This window comes from Olea europaea, unplaced genomic scaffold, assembly GCF_002742605.1.
Source record: "Olea europaea var. sylvestris unplaced genomic scaffold, O_europaea_v1 scaffold1084, whole genome shotgun sequence".
Taxonomy (NCBI): Eukaryota; Viridiplantae; Streptophyta; class Magnoliopsida; order Lamiales; family Oleaceae; genus Olea; species Olea europaea.
Window position 1 is genome coordinate 301,710 of NW_019228199.1, and position 8,577 is coordinate 310,286.

Consider the following 8,577-nt stretch of genomic DNA (forward strand, 5'->3'; position numbering starts at 1 on the left):
GTGGGGGGGGGGGGGTAAATTCTTGAGTCTAGGGTTTACGAACTGATTTCAAATAAAGTTGCCTTCTTTTAGTTGTTTAATCCTCCAAAAGTGCCATGATAATTAATTGGGTTTGATCAGTGATCAATTTGATTTACTCACTCATTGCTTCCCTTATTGCGTTTATCCATTTGTATGTTTTTTTATCCATTTATTCTCGTTATTATTAGTCTTATGCAAGATCTTGGACTCCTTTTAGAAGGAAAAAAAAATCAATGAAATTAAGTTGATTTTTTTTTTGTCTTTTTCCCTTTTTTTCTTTCTTCTTATTTTCTAAACATCTATTACACATTTGCAGACCATCATGGATCTCGGATTATATAGAGCTGCACAAGAAGGTGATCTTGGTGCTTCGAAACAACATATTCAACATTTCAGCACTGACTCGACGCCAAACAGAAATACTCCACTCCATGTTGTTGTTTGTTTCAATGACACCTGGGAATGCACGGAAGAAATCCTCAAGACGAATGAATCCTTGTTGTTTGAAGTGAATTTCGAGGGAAATTCTGAGTTTCATATTGCAGCAAGAAATGAGAGATCTACACCTGGATCAACAATGACAATATGGGCAAAGCGTTCAACTGAGGATGTTGAATTAGAAACAAAAATGGGAATACTTCATTTCATGATGCAATAATGGGGGATCATCCTGAAATGGTTGTAATGATGCTTCAGGATTACCCGGAAATAACAAATATAGTGAAAAATTCATTGAAAACTCCACTATTTCTTGCTGCTTATTGGAGACGAATTCAGTGTATGATACACATATTGGAATATTGCCCCTCGCCAGCTTATACTGACCCAAAAGGGAGAACTGCTTTGCATGTTGTGGTAGCTATATGTGACAGGAAAGGTTAAAGGGTATTTGGTGGGGATTAAAATTAGATTTTTTAGTAGATTGTGATAGAAATTTTTGAAATGTGTGGTTGAAAAGTTGTGAAACCCATGAAAGATGTGGTTGATAAAGATTGTTTGATTAGTCTTAAAATTGAGTTAATTTCATTTGTGGTCACTTTACTTTGCTGCATTCTGCATCATTCAGTGGCGTTGCTGAAAGCCATAACCAACATTCTATATACTTCTTTAGCTTTGCTGCACTCTGCATCCTTCACTGTAGAATTAGCTGTTGTATTCATCATTTCAGCACGGCTTGCTGCACTTTGCTCTGCTCACTCGTGATTTTGATAATTGTATAAATCGCAGAAGAGTTGATAAAAAGAATCCAACTTCAATAAAATGAGGTTGATGATTTTGGATGGAGTGCTCTCCATTATGCTGCACAACATGGATCCGGCATTGTGGCACAAGTACTACTACAGGCAGATGAATCTATTGCATACATAGTTGCACAAAAAGATGATAATTAGACAGCTCTGCATTTGGCAACATGTGAGGGAAATATAGAGTTAATGAGAGAGATCTTAAGATACTGTCCTAGTTGTTGGGGGATGGTCATCAGTGATGGTGAGAATGTTCTACACATTGCCGTGAAATTTGAAGAAGAAAAGGCACTCAAATTTATTTTGAAACAATCTTGGGTTGTCAATCTGATAAACCAAAAGGATGTAGAGGGAAACACACCTCTCCATGTATATGCTGATACTGTCAATTTCCTAGGCGCTGATCTTGTGAACCACCCACAAACTAATCAGAATGCTGTGAATAAGAAAAATATGACTCCCCTTGATATGATAACGAATTCTGATTTTTTTCGGTAAGAAAGGTAAAGACAGTCTTTCTCTTTTTAATTCTCTAGTTTTCTACTTTCACCATGGAATATGGAAAATAAGATATTTCCAACAAAAGGTCAACTAGTCCATTGATGGCTTGTCTTTGATTCAACTCTGTAACAGGATTTTATAAAGAAGGAATTAGAAAGAAAAGATGCTCTCATCGGAATGAATCTAGACAATCGTGATTATAGATCACGAAAAATGAAAACATATGAGCAAAAGAAAAGGATGCTTCTGAGAGACTTTAGAAAAATGGGTGAAACTCAGATGGTAGTGGCAGCTCTCATAATGACAATTACATTTGCTGCCAGATTTACCATTCCTGGAGAGTATACTAAGAAAGATGACATGTCAATTTTATCAAGAAAAATGGCTTTTAGGGTCTTTGTCATAAGTGATACATTAGCTTTGATTATTTCTGGTTGCACCGTTATTTTCTACTTAGCTTCAGTCTTGAGCAGGCTAAAGTCTGCACGTTGGTATTTTGCTGCCACAATCAGTACTGGGCATCATGGTAATCGTCATCTGCCCTTTACGATTTCTCGTCCTCTATCGCACAATAGTATTCTCAGGCAGCGATTACAACTTGTAATATTTATAATTTTTCTTTGTAAATATTACTATTAAATGAAATCATGGATTTAGATACAGTCCTGGAAATGCTTATAGAAGTTTCTACAGATTTGTTGTGGAGTTTATGCTATCATTTTATGAAGGTTATTTTTGCTAAATTTTTCAAGGATGAAGATGTTCAAAAGTAGGGCCAAACTATTTATGAATTGTGACACATTTTTGACAACTTGATTCCTTTCATACCTTCAGTAGTACGCTTTGTTTGATTGAATTTGATGAAATTAATAATCTTTCAATATATATATGCGCACACAGAAATAAATAGTTTTTCTCATCATCTAAGTTCAAATACTCCTTCAGTCCACAATTCAACATTTTCAAACTCAAAAGAACGTTTAGAAACCATTCAAAAAGGCGATTTCAAATCCAACAAGCCTCAAAAATCTTACAACATTTGTACTAGCTTTGCTAATAAGAGTGCGCGCACCTAAGACGAGAGCTCCATGTATCTCATTTATAACCAAGTCAGAAGAAAAAAAAAACCAACATAGCCCAAAACAAACCATATAAAAAAATCGAAAATAAAAACATTAATGCTTCTGCATTTTTGTTTTTCTGCCGGGGTACTTTTAAGTTTGACCCAGTCAACGGACCTAAATTCCACTTTAACTTTCAAAATCATGAATATTATGACATTGGTCTCTTATATGGTAAAAGACAAAGATGTCCTTAAATGTTTTGTACAATTGCAAAACAATATATTGTTGAAATGACTTTACTACCCTTTTAGTTAATAATTGAAAACGAAACACTTTCCCACTTATAAAAACTTCAAAACGAGCTTCCAACACAGGAAAAACTCTCATCTTTTCATCTGCTTGAACCTCAAAATCTAGAAAAACTTTGAAACGTTGAAGCCGGAAATTTTTTTCATATCAATTACTTCAAATCGGTAAGTACATTTACACATGTTTAATTTCATTTTCAGTAAATTAGTAAACGTTTAAATAGAGAAATTTTATGTCGACATAGTAGTTAGCATAAATTTTTTTTAACAGATCTTACCTATCAAAAAAAATTGAACAGATGTATAACTTTAGAACCGTATTCTCCTGCGCAAAAACAGTCAAACAGTCGAAAACAGTCTGACTACTTGGCTGTTAACAGCCAAATAGTCGGCTATTTAATAGCCGACTGTTGGCTGTTTAATAGCCGAACAGTCGCCTATTGTCGGCTGTTAAACAGTCAATTAACCGACTCTGCACTGATTTTTTCTTATAATTAATAAATGAAGTTGATTAAAACCATTTTCTCATGCAGATATGATAATCCCCGTGTGTTATTTCGGTGATTTCGAATTGAATGAAAATAATCGGTGGGAATGGAGATGGACGAGTGACATACATGGTTGTATTGCAATTCCCATAACAGAGAGACACCATACTTAGAAATGTACCGCAATTTGCAAAATAAGCTGAATGTCGATCAATCTCAATACGATATGCAATTGAGATATCTATTCAACGGTTATGGGGATTCATCCATTCCGATGCCACCGGTATTCGTTACTAATGATGCTGAATTGAATAAAATGTATTGGGCTCCGACTGTTCTTGGTGTGACTTTAATTACGAAAGATGTTATCGAAGGTGAATGCGAACATTCAGATACGGCGGATAACAACGATCGAGGTTTTTGGGAGACAGTGGAGATAGTTCCTGTGGATGATGTGGGTATTCTTGAGACTGTTGCTTCTGATCGTGATGTCGCTGTTACACGCAGAATTTCGTCGACAATTGAAGACAATAAGAATATAAATGAGTTTACAAATGAGAATTTGATTGCTTTATCCCGACAGAGACACGAGCCGGGTGGGAGCTCACAGGTTGGAACAAGTGGACCGTCCTCCAATTCTTCCCGTGTGGCTCCCGATGATGAGGACTTGCAAGTCGAGCAACTGTTTTAAACCAAGAAAGATTTGCAGGAAGTTGTGCACCTGCTGGCATGAAAATATAACTTTGAGCTCAAGGTAAAGAAATCAAACAAGTCATTGTTGACAGTTGCTTACGTCGAAGATAGTTGTAATTGGCGCTTGAGAGCAACTAAGATGGACACGAATGAGTGCTTCGTAATTCGCAAGTATTCACGGGATCATATTTGCGAAGTGGAAATTCTTCAAAACGATCACAGGTAAACTCGAGCATGGTTTATTGGTCGACAAATAATGCACAAGTATCAGGGTCCATGGACGATCTACAGAACTTTGGACATCATTAACGACATCCATCGAGAGTACGGAGTGGTCATGAGCTACCAGAAAGCGTGGAAGGCCAAAGAATGTGCGTTGGAGGATTTAATGTGATTGGCTGAAGAGAGCTATGCTAAATTGACTAGGTATTACCATAACATAGGGACAACTAATCCTGACACGGCATTTTTTATTGAGACGGGGGGCGATAATTGTTTTAAGTATTTCTTCATAGCTCTCGGACAATGTATTCGGGGTTTTCGAAATGCAATGTGACCCGTAATTCTAGTTGATGGTACAACTCTGAAAGCTAAATATCAAGGCAAATTAATTATTGCTACATGTCAAGATGCCAACATTCAAATTTACCCTATTGCATTCGGTATAGTCGACAACGAGAATGATCTGTCCATGCGTTGGTTCTTTTCTAAACTGAGGAAAGTGATCGGGGAAGTCGAAAACCTTGCATTTGTAACCGATCGGGGACAGTCTATAATAAACGGCATCACTGAAGTTTTTCCCGTGGCACATCACGGGTATTGCATATATCATATACAAGGTAATTTGAAGAATAGGTATCGGGGCACAGGCATCGTTTCATTGTTTAGGAGAACAGCCGAAACTTACAGTGCTGAAGAGTGTAATAAGTTCATGCTCGAGATAGGAAGTAAATCATTACCGGCGTTGGAGTATCTGACGAAGATGGGGATCGAACATTGGGCGCAATCATACTTTCCAGGACGTCGATACAACATGATGACGTCGAATAACGCGGAGTCTCTCAGGATCGACAGTTACCAATTCTCGAAATGATTGAGAACATTTATAACAAGTTACAACAGTGGTTTCATGACCGACGTGCGGCATCACAGAGTTGCACTAGCTTGTTGGCCCCAGCTCAAGAGGAGAAACTGTTTAAGGCGGCAGAGGTTGCGAGGAAGTTGAATGTGGAAGCACTAGATGAGTTTCGCTTCTCCGTGCAATGTGCACGTAATACGACATATATGGTGGATTTGACCGATAACACATGCACTTGTACGAGATTTTAGTTGGAGAGTTTTCCATGTGAGCATGCAGTTGCGGTGGCCATGTATCGAGGCTTTGCTGCGAGAACGTTATGCTCTTTGTATTATACGACTGAGTCTTGGAGAACAGCATATGCCGATGCTATATTTCCTCTGCCGAATGAAGCCGAGTGGGAAGTTCCCGAGCACATTCTCCCATTTCATAATTTGTTACCACCAGCAGTTGAACCGCGTGGTCCTGGACGTCCAAGTACATCTAGAATACCATCTACTGAAAAGTTTCCTCGACCGCGTAGGTGTGGCCGGTCCAGAGCCGTAGGGCATACTCGGCAATTTTGTACCAGTCAAATTCCCCTAAATGACGACTAGACAGGTACGTGAAATGAATAATATATCCTTTTACTTTATACTGTTTAATATTTGTTCTTTATAAATCTTCAATATTCAATATTTATTCTTGATAAATGGTATTTATAATGATCCATATGAAAAAAATAGTTTCATACTCGACATACGTGTAAAATAACAAAAAATAATTAAATTTCCAATTTGAATGTTATATACATTGAAAACAAATTTACAATTATTTCATAATTACAAAAATAATTAAATTTACAATTGAAATGTTACATATATATATAAATGAAATTTACGGGTCAGCATTAAATTCGAACAAATCACATACTAGCTTCTTTCTCCAGTTCTGTATCCACGACTGGTTGATTCCATCAACCTTATATCCTATATTTAAAAAATCAACGTACTTAATGGCAACTATGCCGTAGTCGCCGCTGCAATTGAACAAGAATGAATCAGTTCAGTACTGTGTAAATAAAAACTAAATCTGAAAGATGAAAACAACAAAGTTCAAACACTTACCTTATGGACTGTCGCGCTGTCGTCGTGTTCCGAAAGATCCATAATCTGTCCTGTACATTTATCCCCGCTCGTCTGGTCATCATAGGAACAATTACAGCCACGGACTCCAGGTTTGCTCCAACTGGCCTTGTGTCAAACATGAATGATCTGGGTGGTACACATATATAGTCGAGTCAGCAAAAACGATCTCCAGCGTAACATAGTGTTTATTGATGCACACTGAAATGTACATATGTGTACAACCCTCCCATGATTTTCCCCGACACTCGGTGACAGTCCTATCACCCACTCGAGCTTATATTCTGGCACCGTGTACTCGTTACCCATAAGTTTGAAGGACTGATACTCTATGGTAACGGCACGCAGGAACTCGGTGTTTAATATGACTCGACCATGGACATCAAATGATTTTGGATGTCTTTGAGCTTGATTTCATAGCAAGTCCATGGCCAGGTCGATGTGCTGCAGCAGGAAACACCAAAAAAGTATGAGTTATTCATTTAATAAACACAAGGTCACATATACATAAAAAACACGAAATGAACAGTTCACTTACATCGTCAGCGAGCCAAGCTCCCGTAGTGGTGATATCGTGAAAAGGGTCCGAGACCGTCCTTTGACCTATCGTGTGGCTAACTCTGTAAAAAATAGGAAAATGTTAAAATAAGCGTAGATGAATTAGCGTACAGTGCTTTATTAAAATCATACAATACTTACCCGGGGATAATTCTCCTCTACTCTGTCTCGAACGCTTTCCACTTGGCATTATCCACCTCTCTGAATAAGTTCGGGTACGTCCCATCGATGAACGTCCTCCTCTTGGCCTCAGCCGTGAAGGGAGAAATAACATACTGTGACGGCACTCTCAACCTCTTGCCGACCACCTGCTCGGTCTCGTCAACAGCATGTCTCTTACCCTCAATCACGCGCGGGCGTCCTCTCGACCTCTGGGGCCACCTTCTCTGCCCCTCCCATCGGGGCCTCCCCCTCCGTCGCAACCTCCTCCGCCCCTCCCGTCGGGGCCACCCCCTCCGTAATCCCCTCTCCCATCCCCATCGGGGCCACCCCCTCCATAGACAACCACAATGACTCCAATGTCTCATCACGCCAAAAATGTGGGTGACCTTCTCTCCTTCACCATTTCTGCCACCCTCTCGATCATGATCTAGGCCATCCCCTCTGTCCCTCCATCGTCTGCCGGCTAAATCTCCTCTAAGCGTCGCTACTGTATCCTAAGGTTGACAACGGAAGACTGTAGTATTCCAACATCATGGGATCGATCGTTAACCCTCCCTGTCAACTCTCGTCCCATATCGTCGACCCTCCCTGTCAGATAGTCGACCTTCCCTGCCAGATCGTCGACCCTCCCTGTCAACTCTCATCCCAGATCATCGACCCTCTCCGTCAAATCTCGTCGTAGCGCGCCGACCTCCTCCGCTATAAATCTAGTTAAAAGGGCATACAAATCATCACTGTGCCTCGGAGACACACGGGGGAGGGGTGTCTGGACGGAGGTGATGCCAATGGCGACGGCGATGGCCCCGGCGGAGATGATGCCACTAGCGGCGGTGATGCCCCGACGGAGGTGATGCCAATGGCGGGGACGATACTCTCGGCGGAGGTGATGCCAATGGTGGCGGCGATACCCTCGGCGGAGGTGATCGTCGATCAGCTGGACTGCCCTCCTACATAAATAAAATTAAAAACTATTCAATAAATTATTCAATAAATTTATACATCGACGATATTCAATAAATTATATTTCATTCACATACCCCATCTCAGTCCAAGCTCGGGTCAGACATCTTCTCGTCTAGGGTGTGCGGAATGCCTAAATCCCGCACAAGACCCCGAGCCTCCTCTTCCATCGACGGTATCAACTCAAGTATGACTTCAAACTGACATATTGACATTTCAACTACTTAACGATCATGTAAACAAAATTTTAAACTACGTATAATATAAATCACAAATGCATAATACTTACCTGAGGATCGTCGAGGAGGGCCGATAACTGCTTCCCAGTGGGACATCCCTCCGCTCGCGATGATCTCCAATGATGCATCCGAGGGCA

The 8,577-nt window shown here is 40.0% G+C and overlaps 1 long non-coding RNA gene across 1 annotated transcript in view; it reads left to right on the plus strand.

The window, feature by feature from the left end:
* LOC111373211 overlaps positions 1-2,428 on the plus strand; it is a 4,044-nt gene extending 1,616 nt beyond the window's left edge. The window contains exons 2-3 of the long non-coding RNA XR_002698917.1: positions 338-1,768; positions 1,899-2,428. This is a non-coding gene — a long non-coding RNA (uncharacterized LOC111373211). The remainder of the gene's footprint in view (positions 1-337; positions 1,769-1,898) is intronic.
* The last annotated feature ends 6,149 nt before the right edge of the window (positions 2,429-8,577 follow it).